The sequence below is a fragment of the Crocuta crocuta genome, unplaced genomic scaffold (genome assembly GCF_008692635.1).
Source record: "Crocuta crocuta isolate KB4526 unplaced genomic scaffold, BGI_CrCroc_1.0 scaffold165, whole genome shotgun sequence".
NCBI classification, from domain to species: Eukaryota; Metazoa; Chordata; class Mammalia; order Carnivora; family Hyaenidae; genus Crocuta; species Crocuta crocuta.
The window spans coordinates 629,281-652,778 of record NW_027530502.1 but is presented as its reverse complement, the minus strand read 5'-3'; the positions used below and the strand labels follow the sequence as shown (position 1 = coordinate 652,778).

The following is a 23,498-nucleotide window of genomic DNA, read 5'->3' as shown; positions in this document are numbered from 1 at the left end:
AAGACACTCCTCTGGGTAAAATATCAAGCCATTGTTACTCTATTGTCACTTTACTGTAAATGAGTTTATAAGAATGGTTTAGCTAACAGAATGGGTCTTTTTGAAGACAGAAAGGGCTGAAGTTAGAAAAGATTTCTAGATAAGGATGCAGATGAGATAGTGGCACAGTCTTCCTGTAGTCTTAAAAGTATCATTAGTAGGTTAATAGATTTAATAAGATTTTAAATTTAAACAATCTAAATGTAATTTTCCAGTATGTTTTAAAGAATATTTGAGAAATCTTTTATTTTTTATGTTAATATGTTTAATTGTGCACCTGATTCTATATTACCTTTGTCTGGAAACAATGATGTACACAAACTTGAAGTAACACCAGTATTTGTGCTAAGTTAAAAGTGGAAAACTTGTTCAGATTTTTCTTTAAGGAAATCAAGGCCTTACCGTTTTTCTCTGGTATCACTCTTCAGGAAATTTCCATATGGAAAATATCATCTTTCATCCTTCTATGGAATGTTACATTTTCTTTCACACAATTCTAATATTAATATGTACATTGGAGTTTCTTTTTCCTTTCCTCTTATCTGAGAATAATAATGAATGAGAGAAAGTGAATTGTATAGCTCAGGGCCATGAGAAGAGGCCAAATTTGAACACTATGCTAATTCTGGCTTTAGTGTTCTTATCCATCCAGCAGGTTCATTCAGATTTAAGAATGCGGTAGGAAAGTCTTTTGTTGTCCTGCTACACAAGTTTTCTCTTCTAGAGAAAAATCAGCTTTTTCATAAAGGCTTAACCAGAGGCGATACCTGATATTGTCTGCCAAGTGCAAGCAATGGATCTTTGAAGCACTTGAATGAAATTAGTATCTTGGCTGAGAACAGGAGAAAAAAATAAGCACAAAAATAAAGATAATACAATTTTAAAAGAGAGACTTCACATGGTGGAGGCTTTCATTCAGCTTGCTGACAGGGGACTCCGGATGCAAGTAGTACTTGAGATGGAGCAAAAGTAGATGTGGAAAGTAGGTCCTGGCGCGACCTGTTTGTGTCTTGCTACGTGCCTCATGCAGTCAGCTGACCAAAGCCGTGTGACACCTGCAGCCACTCTTCAGAACCAGTCTGTGGGGTTTTTCTTTTCTTTTTTCTTTTTTCTTTTTTTAAATTCATTTATTTGAGAGAGAGAATATGCAAGCAGGGGAGGGGCAGAAAAAGAGGGAGAGAGAGAGGATCCTAAACACTGTCAGTGTAGAGCCCTATGCGGGGTGCAGAGCCCTATGCGGGGCTCAAACTCATAGACTGTGAGAGCATGACCTGAGCCAAAATTAAGAGTCAGCTGCTCAACCAACAGAGCCACCCAGGCGCCCCACTCTCTGTGGGGTTTTTAAATGACATATTTCCCTCCATATCGTTCAACCAAGCAATATTTTTATTTTTTTAATTTCAAGTTAAATTTTATTTAATTATCTTATTTTATGTATTTAATTTTTCCTCCTATTATTTCTTTTTCAAAAGAAATCTACACACTTGCTGGGGAGGCAAACAATAACCTTTGCCATGTTATGTTGTCCTCCTGAGAATCTTTCTGACAGAACATTGTTTCCGTAAGTGTCAAATTCCTCTCCTCTATTCCTTTTGCATTGGAAACCAACTTAGCCAAACTGGAAAGTCTTTTTCTTCTCCATCTTGTTTTCCAAGCCACCTACAACAGTGTCATTTAGTGGCACACTACACTGTTTGAGGTCTTAAATCAGAACTCCAGCTCTCAGTAGCATGAAACCATCAGATATGTCTTCTCTCCTTTGCATATTTGGAGGCTTTGTTATTTTACTTTAGCAAGGCTAGGCATTTATCAGGAACCAGCCGTGGCCTAACATTTCTTTGTTATTGGATCACAGTGGACACGTACAAATGTATTCACGTAACTCTCCTCAAAGCTAATGTACAGTACTCCTAAAGCCAATATAAACATATTTTTTATTTAATAAAAATAAAATTACTGTACACCTGATTGGAACTCCAGAGTTAATCAAATGGGGGGAAACTACTGTATGAATTCGTACTTCAAAAGTATGTATCTGTGTTTGCTCTGAGAGATCAACCCACGCATTCTCACACTTACAGAATGCACAGAAAACTTGTACGTCTATACGTAGACAAACACATTTTCCCCACTTTTTCTGTCTTCTGCCTTGTGGACAAAATGCATCAGGTTTTAATGTCTGTCTCATAGTATGCAGGTATTTACTCATCATGTTTTGATTTAACAAGTATTGATTGGAGGCAGTGTTGTAGATGCTGTGGATACAAATAGAGTCTATGCATATGGAAAAGGTCTGTGTGCCAGGGAGCCTATTTTCTAGTGGTCAAGATAGAAAATTACCAAGAAAAGAAAGAAAGAAATGAGATAAGAGGAGTGGTAGGTAGAAAAAGCCAGGAGAATCTAACAGAGACTGTAGAAAATGGCAGGATAATGTCATAGGATGTTAAACAGGTTAATAGATACATGTATGTCTCCTAAATGGCAGAACTTGGAAAGTGAGCTATAAATGATGAGGAAGACCCAGTCAGGAGAAAGCTGGGTAGTAGAGGAAAGATGTAAAGTCTGTAGGTGGGGAAGAGCTGGGCGTGTTCAAGGAAAAGAAAGACAGTGACCTTGGCTGGATTATCCTGAGCAAGGTGGGGAAGGGTGTGTGATACTGGTGAAGGAGGAGGCAGACTCTGAAAGGCCTTGTGGGCCCAACAAGATGCTGGGTGTTATTCAAATATTCGAGGGATCTCTGTAAGGTCCTCTGTGATGAAAGATAAAGATTGGACAAGAACTTTGAGGAGAGTCATACCAAAGGTATATTTTAAAGACAGAGCAAGATTAACTATTCACACAGCCTATATTGATTTCCTGGCTATTCTCCTCAGATATTCTTTTTTTGAAAATTTTTAATGTTTATTTATTTTTGAGAGAGAGAGACAGAGAGTATGAGTGAGGGAGGGACAGAGAGAGAGAGGGAGACACAGAATCTGAGGCAGGCTCTAGGCTTTGAGTTGTCAGTGAAAAGCCTGACATGGGACTTGAACGCATGGAATGCAAGATCATGACCTGGGCCAAAGTCAGTCCCCTAACATACTGAGCCACTCAGGCACCCCTCTCCTCACATATTCGAAACATAGCACAAAGAAGGTTCCTTTTGAATGTCTACAGTATTACCTTGGAACCAAGATTACTTAACCATCAAGGAAATCTTCTTGGTAAAATCAGGTATTTAATAAAGATAGAAGCAAATGGACAAAAAAGTTTAAATTTGGGACCAGATATTTCTATATATGAATATTAAGTTTAGTTTCCTGTATCATGGTAGAGCTGAAATATTGCAGCAGGAAAGATAGAGTTTCACTCACACGTGCGTGCGCGCGCGTGCACGCGCGCGCACACACACGCACACACACACCTGTGTTTTACATCCATCGCATCTTCAGAATTGAAAGCATCATCAGACGGCACTTCAGCAATTTCAGGAAGTGCCATATTCACCTCTCCCATGGAGTGAATATTTGTGTTCCACCTAAATTCATGTTGAAATCCTAACTCCCAGGATGATGGTATTAGGAAATGAGATTTTTGGAAGGTGATGAGTGCCCTAATAAAGAGGCTCAAGACAGATCCCTCACCATTTAAGCCACACGAATTTACTTTAAGAGGATGACCATTAACCCTCAGCAAATTAGAAATTGTAGTTTCAATGTTTGACAGGCATTGAAAACAGCACAAATCTAGACTAACTCAGAAATGTGAGAAAAACCATGCATACGTATATACCTTCTTTTGGGCCTTGGCATCATCATCCAAAAGCTACAGTTAGGCTTATAGTACAGGCTGACTATCCCCTGGGTACATTAGTTCTGACTGACAATCCAGGAAGCACTATATGATGCCTAAATGGAGGGAACACAGCCAGATATATTAATTTGATAAATAAAAATATGACTTAAAAGAAAGAAGGAAGCATGTTCGCTGGATAAGAGTATTTAGGCTTTGGGCTCAAACAACTTGAGATTTATTCTTGCCTCCACAAACTAGGTATTGTATGATTTTAAGCAGGTTGCTTTACCTCTTTGAGCCTCAGTCACTTCTGTATAATGTAGGTAATAATACCCATAGGCTGTGAGGGGAAAAGGAATGAATCGATAAGCAGAAGGTGCTTAGAAAAGGTCAGGTGAAAGGTCTCCCTGATGACCTTATTAAAATTGTAATTCCTTCCCCTCTTCCGGTGTTCTTGATTCTCCCACACCTTGCTCTACTTTTTCTTTTGTTATGTAACACATTATCACCTTTTAAGATACAATGACATTTATTCTGTTTATTGTATTGTTTGCTCTGTCTCTCCTGGCTACCTGACATAGGCTTCACAATAGAAGAGACCTTTGTTTGCCTTTGTTCACTGTGTCTTCCAAGACTGCAGAACAATGCCTGACACATCAACACAAATGGATATATTCAAGGAACATAGTGAAGTTCAGCTAATAATGGAGTAATAATCAGTGTTGACTCTTAATTCTGCTTCCCTGGATTCTCACATGCCTCTCAAAGAACCTGCAGCTCCCTACTCCCTGGATAATAGAAACAGGGCAAGGAGAAAAGTCTGAACCAAGGTTCTTGGCCTTGATATAACATGACAATCACCTAGGGAGCTTTTTAAATATTCAGATTACCAGGCTACAGCCTTCATCAAGAGAGCCAGAATCAGTAGGGGTAAGGATCAGGCACTAGTATTTGAATTGTTTTTAATATTTCAATGTGTAGGCAAGTTTGAGATCCACTGATCTACAGCCATGGCTGCTACAGTTGCTACAATTCCCAGCCAAATTATGCTGGTCGGTGACACTTATTACTTCTTAATCCAGCTCCTTCTTCCTGGCAGCAAAGATCGAAAGGGTGATGATAAGACAATGTAAGCATGCAAACCCCCTTGACATTTTTCTACTAATTTTTAAGCAAATTAATGGAAGAAACAAGAAATAAGTTCAAGATCCAGAAGATGAAAGCATACAAACTCAAAATCAATCTTTTTTGAACTGAGATAAATTGGCATATAACATCACATTCGTTTCAGGCGTGCAACATAATAATTGAGTCTTTCTATATGCTGTGAGGTGATCATTACAATTAGTTACCATGTATCACCATAAACTAACCCCCTTTACCCATTTTGCCTACCTTTCAACCCTTTTCCCCCATGATAACCATCAGTCACTATCTGTGTACCCAGTCTCTGTACCTATGAGTTTTGTTTGTTTTGTTATTTATGTTCTTCATATAAGTGAAATCATATAAATATTTGTCTTTGTCTGATTTATTTCACTAAGCATAATATTCTCAAGGTTCTTCCATATTGTTGCAAGTGGTAGGATTTACTTTTTTATGGTTGAATAGTAAAATGTATAGATATCTATATCACATCCGTTTATATATTCATCCATCTATGCATATTTAGCTTGTTTTCATATTTTGGCTATTGTGAATAATGGTGCAATTAAAATTGGGGTGAATATATCTTTTCAAATTAGTATTTTCATTTTCTTTAGATAAATACCCAGAAATGGTATATAGCTCATTTAAATGGGAGTTATATCTTTCTTTTTAATGTTTATTTATTTTTTTGAGAGAGAGAGTGAGTGAGCAGGGTGAGTCAGAGAGAGAGAGAGGGACACAGAATCCCAAGCAGGCTTTGCGCTATCAGCACAGATCCTAATGTGGGGCTCAAACATACAAACCATGGGATCATGACCTGAACGAAAGTGAAGAGTCGGATGCTTAACCAACTGAGCCACCTGGGAGTTCTATCTCTAATATTTTGAAGAATCTTCATGTTGTTTTCCATATTGCTGTACCAGATTGCATTCCTACCAACAGTGGATGAAGGTTTCTTTTTCATCACATCCTCTCCAACCCTTGTTATTTCTTGTCTTTTTGAACAGTTTTAATTTTTTTATTAAAATTCTTGTTATTATCTCACATCTTCTTATGAGACATGTTGATGAAACTGGAGGGTATTTTGCTAAGTGAAAAAAGTCAGCCAGAGAAAGAAAGATATCATATGTTTTCAGTCACATGTGGAAGTTGAGAAACTTAACAGAAGACCAGGGGGGAAGGGTAAGAAAAAAGTATTTACAGAGAGGCAAACTGTAAGAGGCTCTTAAATACAGAGAATGAACTGAGAGTGGAAGAGAGGGGGAGAGTGGGGAGGGGGCAGGAAAATGGGTGATGGGCATTGAGGAGGGCACTTGGGATGAATACTGGGTGTTGTATGTAAGCGATGAATCATGGAATCTATTCCTAAAACCAAGAGCACCCTGTATACACTGTATGTTAGCTAACTTGACAGTAAAATATATATATATATATAAAAAGATATGTTTAGTAGACTTGTCTTCAGGTTTCTTCCAAGTTAGACACTCATATCTCTGATTGAAATAACTCTGTGGTTCCTCTGTATGTGACTTATCACATTCCAGTGCTATTATGGATAGCGTGTGGCCGCATTGCTAGGTCAATGAGGAGTAGTGCTTGTTCCCTTTTACCAAAAGTCTAATTCTCCTGAGTCAGCTTTCTATTGGTTATTTGCACTCATCCAGTCCAAGGAATGTGAAGAGGTTTGTAGTGCTGCTAGCTCTCTTCCTTGTGTTGTCGGTTTTGCAACAAGAATGAGTGAATGGTACATTGGTTCACTTACTATATTTCTATCAAACACAATATAACAAAATCCATTTCTTTTGAGTATTGCTCACAGGAACTTTGAGTATAATCTTTACCACCAGCATTAGTGTAGCTACAGATAAAGAAAATGTGATTTGCTGAAATTCATCAACTCAGTGTCAGGATCTAAGTTCTTGGAGATCCCAAGGTTTATTTACTATAGCTGCTCTCTGGAAAATTTCTATATATAAAATATATTTTATTTCAAGTAATGATAGCACATTTTAAGAATGCCCGATAGAGCTTAATGATAAAAGTGGCCCCTTCCCTACACCGCACGATTCTCTGACTTCCTATTAGTTTTTATTTGTTTTTCGACTCCTCTGTTCTTCTTCTGTTCTCTATGGAGATGACCTTCAAGATAATCCATAGCTGTCTGTTCTTCCACTGTTTTGGACACACTCTCAGGAACTAAGGCTATCTTTCTCCTCAGGCTTCCCAAATTTATGGTATCCAGCCAAACCACTCACCCAAGATTTGCTCACACATTTGGAACAACCTGTAGCTAATACCCACTTGAATCACTCTTAATGACATTACATGTGTCCTTTGATTTCTGTTTACAATTCACTCTGAGTATTTTCCCACATCTACTCCCTTTCTTATACCTCAGATTTACTTAATAGCAATCTTTTCTGTATCCTCATAGTCTTGGAAAATTGGAATCAAATTTAACTCCTATCTTAATCAAATATCCCGTTTCTCACCCATGTGGCATGAGATTTACCATTTCCTCATTTGAGATACATTCCAGATTTGCCCGTGACTCTCACATCCTGTTGTGTGACCATCTTAATGAAAGCTATAACTGCACAAACATACACATACAATAGGTTCTTAACTCAAGAATTTTGGTCTCTTCCCCCACTGACTGGTGTGCCATTTAACTTCCTACCTACTCTACTCAAGAACACACACCCTTATTAGCTCTATATTAATTTTAATTTACCTGCCTGAAAGACTTCCTACCTAGCATGAAAAAAATATATCTTCAGATGTAGACTGTCTGGTCTCTGCATTTGTAGATGTTTCTCCCTTCTCTCTCTTCTGCATATGTACAAATTTTATTTTGTTAACAGGGGCACAAATTTTATTCTTTCAGGTTTCAGCTCCTGTCCCAGTGTCTCCTTGAGTACTTTTCATCACTGTGTTCTATATTTGCTGTGAATAAATCTTCAAATTTGCTCTATCCAGATAGCTCTCTGAGGGCAGGAGATCCGTCTTAGATTTTTTTCATTATAGGAAGTATATTCACTCATGTGAGGGAAGCAACCATGGTGAAAGCCTACCTACTTTAATGTCTTTTCTTCCTCAGAAGCTTTTATTCAACGTTGATATTTCTTTTTTCAACCCAACTCTGAATTAATGGGCCCTGTATCCAGACTGTTTCTTGACTTTGAAATCATCATATGCTTGCTTCTTTGGTGTGTAAAATTAAAATGTTTATAAATTAGACGGATTACACTTTACTTCTGTCAGTACCTTTTATGGATTAGACCAAACTATATTACTTTCCCCTAAATTTGCAGATTAGAAAATTGTTGAGGATATTATGGGGATTTTTAAGGAATTAGATTTTTATTCCTAACTCCTGGTTATAACTTTGAAGAAATCTTTTTGAGGATACTCAAAATAATGGCACCTCAGTGTCTCAGTCCCTGCAATGAAAACACATGTAAGTTGATCCTTTATAAGCTCAGAGAACTAAATAAATGTATTTCTTAGCACTCTTCTAAAATGTGGCACCAAGACATAGGTTGAGTTGAATTCATTCACCTAATTTCAAAGCTATGCCAGGCTAAGTCTTTCCAGGACAGAGTTACCATGGCTCTGAGCCTAAGGTAATTATCAGAACATATATTTGCAAGGCACTCTTCTTGATAAACATATTCTCCCCCTTTGGCTTTTCAAATTATGAAAGAAATTATTCATTGTAGGAGGTGAAAAGGGTGTATTTTGAAAAGTTGATTTTAAAAGTTCTATAATAAAAAGCATGACCTCAGTGGAGGATGAATTGTAAGTAAGCAAAGATTAAGCTGCCCTTTAGTGCATGATCAACTGATATATGTTGAGGAAGAAGTGTAATTGATAAACTAAAAAGTCATTTTCATTTAATTTAGTTTCAACAGATTGTGGTGCTACCAGTGTGAGATCCGTGTATGAGCCTGATAAGCTGTACAATCCATAGGTGATGTCACCGACTCCAGTTTATTTATTACAACCCTTCTGTTGACAAGGAGACACTGGAGTTAGAAGGAATAGGTGCCACCTTCAAATTCATCACAAACACTGGGGAAAAAGTGAGGTACATCCAGTGTCTAGTGCAGAACCTGTCACTTAAGAGGCCCTCAATATGCTCTATTGAATGTGAATTCATTACAAAATGTCAGCAGCTTAATCACCTCAAATAAAATACAGCTCACAGTAGGAAACAGTATCTGAATAAACCTCCTTTTTATTTGTGGATTCAAACAAATTGTTTTAGCACATTTGGAAACTAGATGCAGAGATGAACATTAAGTAAATGTGTACACATACTTTTTTTTGTAAGGGGGAGGTTCCTTTTGCATTGTTATATTATTGTTTGTTTGCTTCTGCATTCATTCATCAAAATGGATATGAAACAATAATGCTGTGTCACACTGAGCGCTGGACAAAGACTCATTTGAACATCAGGACTGGAACACTGCTCTGCAATGAGGTAGAAACCTTCAGTGGAGGTCATTGCAGATCAAGGAACCACATCCCAGCGGCCCTGGAGGGATTCGCTGGACCCTTTATGATTGAGCAGTCAAGAGAAATAATGAGAAGATGAAGGGAAGTAAACCAAGAAAAATAATTTATGCAAGGATGTAGACCCTGATAACCTGTCATTTCTTCTCAGTTGGTGTGAAACCTCCATGCAGTACACACCTGGAATTTGCCTTGACGCCATCCAGATGGACTCTGGTGTTCAAGTTTAATGCCAGGGCATCCACCAATGAACAACATTCATTTTCTACCATGTCTGACAGAGAATATTCAAAGCAAATACATTCAAAACATGAAAAGTTACACTAGATTAAAAGTGTATTAGGGGGAGGGCCTGGTGGCTCAGTAGGTTAAACGTCCAACTTCAGCTCAGGTCAATTTCACAGTTGGTGAGTTCAAGCCACGTGTCGGGCTCTGTATTGACAGCTCAGAGCCTGGAGCCTGCTTCAGATTCTGTCTCCCTTGCTCTCTGCCCCTTCCCCACTCTCTCTCTGTCTCTGTCTCAAAAATAAATAAACATTTAAAAATTAAAAAAAAATACATGTATTATGTTTTTTCTTGGTGTGCATAAAATTTTTGGCTTATTAATTGATTACAGCTGATCTCCACTTTCACTTTTATGGGAAAATGAGCCCTGCATGTTGAAGGTGGAATTCTTCATTTTACTTCAATAAATATTGAGCAAAGCACTTGCTAGAAACTTTGGGTGCTAAGAAGATAAGTGAGACACGAACTTTGTCCTCTAGGAGCAATTTAGTGGGGCTTACAATCACTCTTTGTATGAAATAATACACATCAAAGTGCCAAAAGGGAGCTGGCACAGGTTCTCTGGGTGGGAGAGGTCGTATCCAGCCGATGACTGTGCAGTGCTTGCAGGGAACGGCAGTATTTAAGGCACATCTTGAAAGAGTGTTTGAGGAGTCAAACCATGGGAGAGAAAGGCATTGGTCCAGGCTAAAGTGTCTTAGTAAACACAAGACATACTTAAAGCATTTGAAGTTGCTCTGTTTTGGAGACTATGCTGCAAAATAATACAGAGTTTTATGTGTTTTGAAAATGTGAAGAAATCCTTTCACGGGTTTTACTTTTTAAAGAATTAAATTTCAGGGCAACTGGGTGGCTCAGCCCGTTGAGCGTCTGACTTCAGCTGAGGTCATGATCTCATGGTTTGTGAGTTCAAGCCCCACATGGGGCTCACTGCTGTCAGCACAGAGCCCACTTCAGATCCTCTGTCTCTCTCCCTCTCTCTGCCCCTCCCCTGCTTGTGCTTTCTCAAAAATAAATGAAAACATTAAGAAAATTAAATTTTGATTTAATTGTGGACTGCTGGGAAGTACATACATAGTACAGAGCCTCGTATGCCCATCACTCAGCTTCCCCCAATAGAGACATCTTATACAACTATCGTAGAACATCAAAACTAGGAAATTGACTTTCATATATCACCATTAGCTGGAACGCAGACCTTACTCAGTTTTCTCTATTTTTTAAACTTGTATTCATTTGTGTGTGTTAGTTTTTAATGAGAGGAATAATATAATTGGAGTTGGGCTTTAAGAAGATTATCTGGCAACAGTATATAGACAAGACTGGAAGCCGGGAGACCAAAAAAAATATGATTATGGTAAGTACACCACAGGAATAATGAGATCCTCTAACAGATAATGCCCAGCACAGTGCTGGATACAAGGAAACTGCTTAGTGAGTTTGTCAGGTTTTAGATTTCCAGACTGCAGTTTTTCAAGTTAAAAAAACAGAACACAGTACCTTTTCCCTTTGACAATGTGTGTGCAATAACAGAAATCAGAAGAATAAGACACAGTCGAGAACCCAATGAGGTTCTTAGACCAGCACAATGAGCAGTATTCCACCGAGACCCAATATAAGGAGACTGGAAAAACAGGACAATTCTCATGTGGCAAGAGGTGAGTTAGCTTGGGTCAGGGAAAGATCAGATGGTGAATCCCAGGCCGTGTATCTGTGATCAGAGGGTTAGAAGAAGAGTGAGGATGCGTGTACTTCCTGCCCCGACTGCCCACTGAAAGCTTCGTTGTTTTCACCTGAGTCTGCTGACAGCTAGTTGTAATTTCAACATTAAAAAAAAAAATCTGCTTTTTCAATCCCAGACCTTTCAAAATCCAATCTCCTGTGAGAAAATTCAGAAAAAGGTTCTTCCTGGCTTTTAAATTGAAATAAATGCGAAGAGAATTTGCCAATACTGCATATCTCTCCTCTTGTACTCAATATAAGGATCAGATAATGTTGTTTTCCTTCAGCCTCAGAATCTCCTATGAATATTTCAATATTTGCTGGGTAGACAAAATGGGAGTTTGTGGAAGTTAAAATATGTCATTTGCTGGCTGAAGGATTATGAGCAAGTTATTTAAACATTTTCTAAAACGTAATGACCTTGTCAGTAATATAAAAATGTTGGGGTCAAAGGTCTCCTTCTATTCTGACTCTCAAAATAATCCCATTTTATTAATTCCCTATACCTTTTCATCACTGTTTAACTTTTGTTCAGCATTTAGTGGTGATTGGTGACTAACACACAGTAAATATTCATTGCATGTTTTCTGAATGAATTATTTGGAGATTCTTAAGTACAAAAAAGCTTCTTTCAAGAGTTTTAAGTAGTTTTGAGATCTTAATAGAGTGAAACTCTATTCAGCATGAAATCTTCACCACTTTGCCTTTTTGTCCTTTATTTTTCATGTGTTTAAAAAATATGAAAGTCACTTGAGCTCTTTGGGATTCAGTTTCTTATCCGTAAATATGGGAATTGAGCTTTTAAAATTATTTCTCTTTCTGAAAACCAATGGCATTAATTAGTGGAAAAATTATGCACATCTTACATAGCAGTATTTCAAATTAAATTCCACTTAGTTCCTTAACTTCTTGTATAAGTTGCAAATCTATTTTTAATAAAATGCACAAAATAATGCATTTAAATTAAATTTGTCTAAATATTTAATCACACTACCTTTGTAATAAGTATAAATATAATGAACTATAAAAATAAAATCCACCATTCAGTGAGTCTTTTACTAAGTTTCAAGCAACGTGTTGCTGTTTCACTCAGGAAATCCAAGGCCATCAAGATTAACTCTCCTATTCAAGGTCGCATATACAGTAAGTGGTGTAGTCAGGATTTTCCCACAGGTAGCGAGGCTTCAGGGTTGTGTAGCTCACCACTACTCCATTATATGTCATTTCCCAGATGGAAAAACAAAAGCTCTGAACATTATTTTCTGAGTTAGGTAATAGAACAGTAGTTGAAGACTTTCTTGGTAACCTTGAACAGGAGCTTGAACTCTGAACTTCTACAATCTTTCCTGATCCTGGAAACTCTGCTGAACTGCAAATCCAGCTGCCACTTGGGGACATTTCAATGAAGGGATGTAGATAAGTCAGTAACCAGAAATAACCATTTACCTTAGTTTATCTGAAGAAAGAATCTTTCCTAAGTAGTGAGCTTGCCCTTTGACTACTAGAGCTATTCATTTAGTCTGAGTATTTGCTCCGAATTATCCTTCGTTTGAATCCTAAGAATGTAGCTGGCAAATTATTTCACTTATTAATTATGAGTCTCGTTTCAATGGATAGAAATTTCTCCAAACATTGTAAGTTCCACATTTATTTGCTCGTCAAGAAGGTCAATTTCTGCTGAGAAGTTTGAGGAAAATAGTTCAATACTTATATACTTGTGAATCTCCTAGGTAATATGCGCCTAATTTTTATGATTTTTCAGGTATGACCTCCCTTTACAGTGTACATGTATAAAATAGAGTGACTCAACTCTATTTATGCCTTTAAGTCATTATATGGTTTGGTATAAACTAATCCACAGATATTAGCATGAAAATACCAATTTTTTAAGTTAAACAAAGCAGTTCTACTTTTGCCTCTTTCTACCTCTTTCCTACTCACGCCTCAAAGAATGATTGAATTATATGATATTAACCATTTGGTTCTTATTAATATGTGTGGGAATACAATACTGAATACATTGTGTTGAATTCGGAGTTTACGCTCTTGACATGTGCTGAATGGAACAGATAGTTCAATAGTAAAACAAAACAAACATTTTTTATAGCATCTGAGTAAAGAAAACAAAACAAAACAAAACAGAACAAGTTCCATTACACTCATTTTCCTCCCTAGAACATCAGATCCCAAAGGCCCTACATAGAAAAATAATTCCTTCACCTTTTAATAGGTATTACTCCAAAAACTTTGAGAGACAAGTAAGGTTGAACAGATTTTACTCTCACAGAATTTCTTACTGTCTTTAACATCTAATTTATTTAATTAAATGTTTTCCAAATCTAATTTGAACATTATCAAACACTTCATGGGTATAATGTTTTGTGGAACTCCAATAATATTTAGATTAGTAGTCTTCAGGAGAAGCTGGAAATAAGCTGGATCACTTAGTGAGTTTGTGAAGATCTGTGGCAGGAACAATCAAATCTGAGTCTTTGAAGATTGAGAATCTACAGTAGACACAATAACGGCCCCCAAAAGATGTTTTCTTTGTATTTCCTAGAATTTGTCCCACGACAAAGGGGCATTAAGGTAGCAGATGGAATTAATTTTGTTAACAAGCTGACCTCAGCATCGTCTGGAATCTCCAGGTGATCCCAATGTATTCATAAGGTCCTTAAACGTGATAGATGGAAGGAAGCAGCAGAGTCAACGTGAGAGTGAAGCAGTGTGAGGAAGACTCCCTTTGCTGATGCAGGCAGAGGAAGGGGGCCCCAGACCAGGGAATCCAGGCCGACTTTGGAAGCCAGAAAAAATGAACAAGAAAATTGATTCTCCCCTAGAGCCTGGAGAAAGAACACAGCCCCACTGACATTGTGAGGTTTATCCCATGAGAATCATTTTGGACTTCTCATCTCCCAAATGGTAAGTTAATAAAGTTGTGTTGAGTCGCTAAATTGATAGTAATTTGTTACAGCAGCCCGATTACAGGACCCAAGCCTTGATAATTTTTTAAAAATATAATTTATTGTCAAATTGGTTTCTGAACGGCACCCAGTGCTCATCCCAATAAGTGCCCTCCTCAATGCCCATCACCCACTTTCCCCTCTTNCCCCTGTCCCCCCAGCCCCCCTCAGTTCTCAGTATTTAAGCATCTCTTATGGTTTGCCTCCTTCCCTTGCTATAACTTTTTCCCCTTCCCCTCCCCCATGGTCTTCTGTTAAATTGCTCAATAAGAGAAATACATGAGTGAGAACATACGGTATCTGTCTTTCTCTGACTGACTTATTTCACTTAGCATAATACCCTCCAGTTCCATCCACGTTGCTACAAGTGGCCAGATTTCATTCTTTCCCATTGCCATGTAGTATTCCATTGTATAGATAAACCACATCTTCTTGATCCATTTGTCAGTTGATGGACATTTAGGCCCTTTCCATGATTTGTGCTGCTATGCACATGGGAGTACGTGTGCCCCTATGCATCAGCACTCCTGTATCTCTTGGGTAAATTCCTAGCCATGCTGCTGCTGGGTCATAGGGGAGTTCTGTCGTTAATTTTTTGAGGAACCTCCACACTGTTTTCCAGACCAGCTGCTCCAGTTTGCATTCCCCCAGTGTCAGAGGGTTCTCATTTCTCCACATCCTCGCCAGCATCTATAGTCTCCTGATTTGTTTATCTTAGCTGACTGGTGTGAGGAGGTATCTCAGTGTGTTTAGCCCTGATAATTCTTTTTTTTGTTTGTTTGTTTTTATTTATTTCTGAGAGAGAGAGAGAGACAGCGACAGCGTGAGCAGGGGAGGGGAAGAGAGAGAGGGAGACACAGAATCCAAAGAGGACTCCCAGCTCTGAGCTGTCAACACAGAGTCGGACACGGGGCTTGAACCACGAACTGTGAATCATGACCTGAGCCAAAGTCGGATGCTCAGCCGACTGAGCCACCCAGGCACCCCTAGCCCTGATAATTCTTAAGAGCCACTGGGTGATTCTAATTTGTAGTCAGTTTGAGCGTCACAGATCTAGAGGCATGTAGGCTCACTGGAATCATAGAAAATTATTTATTAAACACTAATATCTGGTACCCACCCCCAGGGTTTCAAATTCACATCCAGAATACTAACTTACTTAATCTTCATAACAACTTCATAAAGTTGGAATCTTTATTATCAGAAGCACAGATTTGTTTTCAAAGGAAGTTGTCTAATGTTGCCTGATTACTAAGGGGCAGGCTTCAAAGTCACACAGAATGGCTCCCATAACCTCTTTCATATTTAACTCTAATGTAGGGCCCAAGTAGTTGTATTTTTATTTATTGATTTATTTATTTTGAGAGAGAGAGAGACAGAGAGAGAGACAGAGAGTGAGAGCGTGTGTGTGAGATTGCTAGGGAGGTACAGAGAGAATCCCAAGCAGACTCCATGCTGTCAGCATAGAGCTCGATGCAGCTGAAATCAAGAGTCAGGGGCTTAACTGAATCACCCAGGCACCTCTGGGTAGTCCTATTTTAAACATTATCATTAGAATCCTTGGTTATTTTGTGAGTTCCCTTTTAACAGAAAAAGTAGGAAGGTAGAAATGAAAGCTGTCAGTGAGAGTAAAAACATGAATGACTAAGAATAAAAAATATAAAATCCTTCATTGTTTAAGAATGAAATCTGAGGAGTTTGATGGTTATAAATGTTACTAAATGCAGCATTGTTGTTCTTGAGAGTATTACTCGATTGGAGTAGAGTTCTTAATAACTCATTAAGATTCAGTTTTGTTCTGTATACCCTCACTAGTGAGAAGTATATGTTTATAATTTCATTATGGTATAAAAATGTAATATTAATTGGGAATAATGTGAATTGATTATTTAATAGGTGGGCTATGGGCTTTGAGAACAATTGAAAAGATGTATTACAGTCTATACCTATGTTATGTGCCATATGGAAAAACTGCCTGTTTGCATGTCATATGTTTTCAATTTATTGAAAAATCAATGGCCATTCAAAACCAACTGAAATGTCAACATACTTTGACATTTTGGTGACATACTTAGGAGAAGGACAAAGACACCAAAACAAAGCTGTAAAATCCAGTGGAAGATTTATTTCTAACGTATTCAGATTTAATGAATTGGAAAGGCAACGATAACGAGCAAAACCAATTGCCTTGTAATCAGGTACTTGCCATGTCTGTTCATCCACATTAAAGACTATAATACTAGTATATGTTGAGTCTTTGAGATTTCTTCTATTCCTCTGAGGGTTGTAATGAAAAGAGCACTGAACTAAAGACAAAACACTAGCTAGTAGTGTGACTCTGAATATAAACCATAAAACCATAGCAATTACTCCTGATCTATAAAAGGAGTATTGCACCTGTTTTTTCCCCACCTCAAAGGATTGTTAAAAATCAAATGACAATGTACAGGAAAGCACTTTGAGAATAGCAAAGCTCGATGTAAATAATTATTCCATGCAACAAGCCACAGTCAATCTTGGCTGCAGACGTTCTCTATCCCTGCACCACAAATGACTCCAAAACTTTATGGCTTAAAACAACAGTTATCTCCTAGTATCTTAGGTCAGTAATCTGTACATAACTTAATTGAATCTCCTCCTCCATAGTCTCTCACAGGCTGCAGGCTAGGTGCGTGGTGTGGCTATAAGCATCTCAAAGTTCAACTAGGGAAGCATGTTCTTCTAAGCTCATTCATATCCTTGTTGGCAGGATTCAGTTCCTCACGGGTTATTGCACTGAGGGTCTTAGTTTCTCTCTCTGTGTTGGCTGAAGCTTTGCCTCAATTCTTTGGCACATGGGCCTCTCCAATATGGTACCTTGTTTTCTCAGAGTTTGAGAGCCAAGAAAGCAATAGGAAAAAAAATAGCAAGGTGGAAGTCAAAGTCACTTGTAAACTAACTATGGAAATGACATCCCATCACTTCTGCCATATTCTTTTCATTAAAAGCTAATGTTGAGGTCCATCTCCTACTCAAAGGGACTTGGCAACACAATGGTGTTATTTATTATCAGGAAGTGGGGAACATTGAGGGTCCTTTACTTTATACATAGATCATTCTCTATTACCTAAAGCTATCCTGGGCTTGGTGGGATTTGAGTTATCATTGAGGATTGCTTTCTTTAAAATATTGCTCAAATGCAGTACAACCTTTGTGGTACAACTCCATTATGATCTCCTTTTGTACGTTCCTTGAGTTTCTCAGTTAGATGGGATCTTCCCAGTGTCTAAATTCCCAAAGCATGTGGCACACATTTGCTTACTTTCCATACCATTTCTTGCTTTTTGTAATCGTGGACCTAGCTTTCAGATTATCCATTCTTAAGGACCCTAAAGGCAGGAATTACATCTTAGACCTGTTTATGTTCTCTCAGGGAGCCAAGGACAGTATAAAGTTAAAAATGAGCATTCTGCGCATTAGGAATTTTTTTTAATGCAAAGGTAAAAAATCAGCTGTTTTTAGATCTTTCTACTGAAGGGCTTATTTGAAGCCACCAAGAATCAATCAGTAATAACACTTCTGAAATCCTTTCATTTCAGGGATTCCTGCCAGGTTTTTGTTTGTTTGTTTTTGTTTATCAAAAGACCTCTGTGGTCTGCTCTTCTAATGCCTTGATTCATCGAGAGCATGAACCTGCAGAAAATGATGAAACTACTTGATGTAAACAGTAAGGTCCCAGATTTTCTGGCCTCTATCCATAGATTCTTTTATTCCACCAATTTTTTGGTGGCTAAACATTGCTAGTTACTGAAAGTTCTGGAGCAGGCTTAATTTTAAGGCAGTATTTCCCTTGAATATGAAGTTTTAATGAGAAATCTTTCATTTAGATTAACTTATTAAACAACTTACTATATGGGTGATTATTTTTCAGTGCTACCCTGTTGTGTGTAAATGGAGCTATACTACAGCAGAGGAGTCACTTAGACAATAATGTAGATAAAACATTATCTGGAATCTATGAAGTTAAAAGGGCACAGTATAATCGGAGCCATTCTTTGGGGGTATTGATGAAGTATAGCTCAACATGCATGATTATGTAATCGTAGAAGCTAATGGGAGGCTAATTCACTTCAAATTTTTTTAAATGTTTTACTTATTTTTGAGAGAGAGAGATACAGAATCTGAAACAGACTCCAGGCTCTGAGTTAGCTGTCAGCACAGAGCCTGATGCCGGGCTCGAACCCACGATCAGTGAGATCATGACCTGAGCCGAAGTCGGATGCTTAACCGACTGAGCCACCCAGGTACCCCAATTCATTTCAATTTAAAAGATTTCAAAGTTTTCACTGGCCTCTACCTAGGAACACTTACATGGCTCAATAATCTGTGGAAAGTGTCCCGCAGGGGTTTGGGGTCAGAAAGTCTACTTTTCTGATCACTAATATAAATCTAAAGAAGGGTTGGAGAGAACATACTTCAGGGCAGCTCACTATCAGGTTCTTGACAGAATACTTCTCCAACCTCTCCAACCCCCTACATGCTCCTAGTCATTACCATTTCATCTGGGGAGAATTTCAGAAAGTCTGGATTGAATTTGGCTTCTTCTCAAGCCCCCCGCCCCCATTAATAGTCTCAGTGGAGGAAACAGCCAATATTCAAAGTTAAATTTTTGGCTAAGCAAATGGGACTTAATCCATTTGTTCAGTGGTCCATGTACTCTGAAACAACATGGGGTTTGATTCAGTGTGCTGAATGCCAAGTCATAGGAAGCAGTTAGCTTTCCTATGATATTTCACTGCATTTTGAGAGAGAAAAATAGAGAACTGATTGAAAAAAAGAATTAGGCACAAGGTGAGGAGATGGGGTTTTAGTCCAGGCCAGACTGATGGCTTCATTTTGTCATTAGTTAAGTTATTGTTGTATTCATTTGACAAAAAGTGAGCTTTGCTCACATGAGTGAGTGTAGAACCATTTTACACAATGGTATCAAAAGGTTTCAGCTCTCCTGGACTGTCTATTCAATAGGTAAATGGATAATGAGCACATAATCAGGTAGAGCTACATTATGCCAGATGAAAAGTGGTATTGAAAAAATAAAGCTTGTAAAGCAACAGAAAGTAAATTAGGTGTGTGCAGTCACAGAGCAGCACAGGAGCACTGACCTGAAGGAAGACGAAGACGGAGAGTTTATGTGAGACTTTGGGAAGCAGGAAGTTCGGCAAGAAATGGGAAACACATAGACATGAAGGAGGGGGAATTTTGTGTGTGTAAATACCATTAATAAAGCTTCAAATGGAGATATGGGGAGAAAAGTAAGAAATGAAATCTGACTGATAGGGATTGGGATCCATATCCTATTGGGACAAGTAGGCCCCTGTAAAAACTGAAATAGATTCTAATAGGAAAGAAAGCCATTAGAGGGTTTTAAGAAAACTGGTCATTTGTCTTGTTTTATTTTTTATTTTTTTATTTTTTTGCTTTAAAATTTTATTTATTTTTTCATTTTTTCTTTTCTTTTTTTTTTTTTTTTTAAAAAGTTTATTGTCAAATAAGTTTCTACATAACACCCACTGCTCATCCCCACAAGTGCCCTCCTCCATGCCCATCCCCCCTTCCCCCCACCATCCATCAGTCCTCAGTTTTTGTCAGCATTCAAGAGTCTCTGTTTTAAAAGGATCAATCTGGGAATGCCTCGGTGGCTCAGTTGGCTGAGGATCCAACTCTTGATTTTGGCCCATGTCATGAACTTAAAAACTGTGAGACTGAGCCCTCTGTGGGGCTCTGTGCTGACAGCATAGAACTTGCTTGGGATTTTCTCTTTCCCTTTCTCTTTGCCCCTTCCCTGGGCTTAAGTATGCTCTCTCTCAAAAATAAATAACCATTTAAAAGGATCAATCACCCCACTGTTGGGAGAGTAGACCCTAGGAGAACAGGTTTGGAAACAAGCAAGAGGCACTAGCAAAAATACAGTTACAATAAGAGTGAATATTGGACCAAGGTAGTAGCAATTAGGATGGAATAAAGATGATTGATTGTGTTCATGGTGTCAACCAATAAAATTCGATGGCGTAGACATAGGATGTGGGAGAAAGTAAGGTTTAAAGGAGGACCCTCATACCAAGACTAACAGGAAGAAAATGACAGTTCCGTAGATAGTAAGACCATGTGATGAACAGACTGTGGGGAAGACAGGGGACTCAGTTTTATGTGTTTTAATTATGAGATGTGTTATTAAATTAGAGCTGTTAAATTCATAGTTGACTAAGTGTATCAATTTCAGACTAAGGGAAATGAATGTAGGCATCCTCAGCGTTTAGATAGTATATAGAGTTAAGGAACTGGTTGAAATAATTGAAGATGCAAGTATATAAATGGAAAGGAAGTTCAAGGACTAAGCTCTGGGGCATGCTAACATTTAGAGATAAGGCACTTTTGTAGGGCCCAATGAAATAGGGGCAATGAGACCATGTATAAGAGAATTTGAAAGATTGATTGAAACCCTAATATATAGTAGGTCCTGTGATTCAGTGATGAATAAAATAGTTTCTGCCCTTGAGGATTTCACAGTTTACTGGTGCTTTAATATTTATTTATGGAGAGTTCTGTAGCATGTGCTCTGGGCTTAGGAAAAGGCTGCTATCTCTACCTTTGGATACCAGAAATGCTTCAGAACAGAAGTTCTGTCTTCGGGAGCGAGGGGCATTCCAAGAGCAAGGAATGGCATGTTTGAAGGCACAGAATTGGAAGAAATATGTTGGCAAGAATGCAGGGAGGCAGCAGTGTTAGGAATAAAGGCATATGGTAGAGTCACAGTGAACTGGCCTCTGGCACCTTGTGACTGTGTCATTTGGGGCATCTTAATTGCCTTCTGTGCCTGTTGGGTTCCTTATTCATAAATCATGGTAATATGTTCCTCCCATGATTCTTGTGAGGAGTAGGAGTGGGTATCTTCAGTATTTGCCTCCACGATTTCAGTATAGTGGCTGCACAGCACAGGGTAGTTTGGCTGACCTTCTTGTTACTACATCAACCAAGTGCCAGAAAAGTGGCCTTGATATTCAAGACTGAAGGAGTTGCATATGTGTCTTTATTTCATCGGGAAGAATTTGAAATATTGAAATCAGGAGAATTAGGATCAGACCTTTGATTGTATAAAACACATCATAATTGTGATGGAAGAATTAGAAGAGGAAGGAAGCAGCAATGAGGCAAGGAAGTGGGGAGATCCAAGGCACAGCCCAGGAAGACAGAGACAATGCAAATGGGGTGGAAGGAAGGAAGGGAAGCACGGAAAAGAAAAAATTGGTTCAGTGCTTACATGGGCCCTCCATTAGGTCAAGTACCTTAATAGGTACACAACCAGTTACTCCTCACATTCCCATGAAATGGGTTTTAATACAACCATTTAAAATTTTTTTTTAATGTTTTATTTATTTCTAGGAGAGCGAGAGAGAGAGAGAGACAGAGTGAGCAGGGGAGGGTCAGAGAGAGAGGGAGTCACAGACTGCAACAGGCTCCAGGCTCTGAGCTGGCAGTCAGCACAGAGCCCGACGCGGGGCTCGAACCCACGAACCGCGAGATCATGACCTAAGCGAAAGTCGGACGCTTAACCGACTAAGCCACCCAGGCGCCCCTTAATACAACCATTTTATATCTAAGGAAAAGGCATCTCAGAAAGACTGCATAACTGGCCCAAATTGTCCCAGGTAGGAAGCAGGGTGAAGGCTTGGAATGCAGGGATCTCTAGAAAAGCCAGGATTCAACACCAGACTTGTCTTCCTGTGAACAGGAGGCAGGGACACAGGATGGCTGTTCACCATCAGTGAAGGCCCCAGGGGGGCCTGCAGAGTGGGTTTTGCAGGAAAAGGGGTGAATTGTTATGGCTGAGAGACACCCAGGTCATGTCAGCTGAAGCATTGCCCGACTAAAAGATTTTCTAGCTGGCATAGACTAGATACATGATTTCAATCACTGAAGAGAATTGGAAGGGCAGTGAGAGAAGCGGCAACTGGCTAAGATGAAACTATTCTTGGGGCTGCAGCGGACTCCTTCACATGACTTGGATTACCTGAGCTTTTTGCTTATTTGCTCTGTCAAGTCTTGTCTCTGGACCTTATGATGATGATGGTGAAATGAAGCATTTTTTTCTCTTCACTTTACTTAAAACTAAAAACTCTGTGAGCCCCTGGAGTTTATTTAGAACTTAGAAATCTCTGCCTTAGTTTTAAAATGCAAGCTCCCTCCTTCACACACATACACAAATAGAAGCCACACTCAAAGGTAGTCCTCTTTTGGAAAAGAGGGCACAGAAATTTAAATCCTGGGGATTAGTAGGATGCAGGGGAAGATAAGGCTTTAGCAATAAAGTGATTAATTAAAAAGGCAATTTAAAGTTTTTGATTGAAGCTGGAAATTTTGATAGAAAGCTGAATGTTTAATGCTCAGACCTCTCTCCTGAGTTCCAGACCTAAATCGCTTTCTGCTGGGCGACTCACTGGGTGAATCATCTCCAGGGAGCTTATGTGTCTCAGTGACATTGTTTCCAACATGTCCCAAATTAAATTCAGTGTAAATTTTTAAGATTGCGCTTTGCTATCTAAAAAGCCAAGTCCTGGGGCACCTCGGTGACTCCGTCAGTTAAGTGTTTGATTTCAGTTCAGGTCATGATCTCACAGTTGATTAGTTTAGCCCCACATTGAGCCTGGAGCCCGCTTCAGATTCTGTCTCTTTCTCTCACTTTGACCCTCCCCTGCATGTTCTCTCTTTGTCTGTCTCTCTTGAAAATATTAAAAAAAAGCCAAGTCTCCGTGAAAGATAGAGACATCAAGGTAGTTTGAGTGCTTGAATTGTTCCTGCCTCCACCATTTCCTTTCACTTCTTCATTCTCCACATCCAATTGGCTGTGGAATCCAGGCTCCAGCTGTCCTGGCACATCTAGCTTTCCTAGCTGATTGAGACCAGGGTAAACCTGTGTCCTCACTTTCTACCTTGAGAGTGCTTGTCTCATGGAGGGATGATGAGTGAGAGTCTACATGGGCTATGTGTGGTGGACCCGTACACGTATCCTTG

General features: G+C 38.8%; 1 protein-coding gene across 1 annotated transcript in view; it reads left to right on the top strand.

Annotated features, from left to right (window-relative positions):
• LOC144233786 (uncharacterized) overlaps positions 1–23,498 on the top strand; it is a 343,324-nt gene that overhangs the window by 121,903 nt on the left and 197,923 nt on the right. The gene's annotated exons all lie outside the window — the stretch shown is intronic.